Below are 1155 nucleotides of genomic sequence, written 5' to 3'. Positions count from 1 at the left end.
GCCTCAGGCTGACGCCTGTTTGCTAAGCGTCTGGATGATACGCTTTGATCTCCCTGGCTGAACTTTAAAACATTCATCTTCGGTTCTGGCCTTTCTGACACTTTTTAACGTTTAAGTCCAACTCAGATCTTTCCAAGCTCCCCCCTGGAGTTATTTTATTTTATTTTTTTTACAGCACTAGTGGCTTGTTTTTCATACAGTAGGCTGACAGGAACGGGGGAATGAGAGAGACATTCGGGAAAGGACCATAGGCTGGATAAGGCCTCCGTTCATAATTCTTGCGCACTAGCCACTGCGCCACCTGGACGCCCTTTTACAGCTATTTGATAGCAGTATACCAAAGTGTTTTCTCTCTTCTTCTACAAAGTAGTGACTACACCTGGGTTAAAAAAAAAAAGAAAAAAAGAAAATCGATTCAAATAACCAGTTTAACTCTTTTGATGTGGGCAATTTAAAAAAAAAACAACAAAAAAAAAATAGATTTTTTTTTTTGTATAACACCAGAGTTTTGGTTCCCTAGAGCTTCCGTAGCAGCAGCATTGAGACTGGTTTATGCTCAGAAACCAGGTTGTGTGTCGCAGTTAACGCAGGTCCCCCGCCTTGGCAGTATCTACACCCACAGCTAGTTCCTGATTGTCCCTCTTATGTTGTGGCGTGGAATAACATAGTGCAGACCACGCTTCAAAATTGGGCATAACTAAATACTAAATATCCGCCACAGGCTCACTGCCATGGCCACGCCCCCATCACATGGCCACTGTCCTATTACCTACATGCTTACAGCCTGTATAACAAAGACATGACCACAGACTTTTTACATAGTCATGCCTCATGACATGGCCACGCCCCCATCACATGTCCACACTCCTGGAGGTTTCTTCCTGTTCAAAGGGAGTTTTTCCTCTCCACTGTCCCTACAAGCATGCTTAGTGTGAGGGATTGCTGAAGAGTGAATGAGTCGATGCAATCAGCTGGTTTTCCTTAGATAGAAAACTTTGAATCAATGTGACTGGATGATCTGGTGAACTGGAAAGTGTCTTGAGATGACTAAATTGGATTTAATTGCATTAACAGCTAGTCTGCCTGAGTTTTTAGTGTTGATAGAATAATGAAACCATTTGGGTTTCAGACCTTTACAATGCTCGAATCAAATGA

At 42.5% G+C, this 1155-nt stretch overlaps 1 protein-coding gene across 1 annotated transcript in view; it reads right to left on the bottom strand.

Annotated features, from left to right (window-relative positions):
• The window catches only part of mdn1 (midasin AAA ATPase 1), a 74855-nt gene that overhangs the window by 40173 nt on the left and 33527 nt on the right, over positions 1-1155 (bottom strand). The gene's annotated exons all lie outside the window — the stretch shown is intronic.

The sequence above is a fragment of the Cyprinodon variegatus genome, unplaced genomic scaffold (genome assembly GCF_000732505.1).
Source record: "Cyprinodon variegatus isolate N-32 unplaced genomic scaffold, C_variegatus-1.0 Scaffold1140, whole genome shotgun sequence".
Taxonomy (NCBI): domain Eukaryota; kingdom Metazoa; phylum Chordata; class Actinopteri; order Cyprinodontiformes; family Cyprinodontidae; genus Cyprinodon; species Cyprinodon variegatus.
This window is presented reverse-complemented; position numbering and strand designations above follow the sequence as displayed.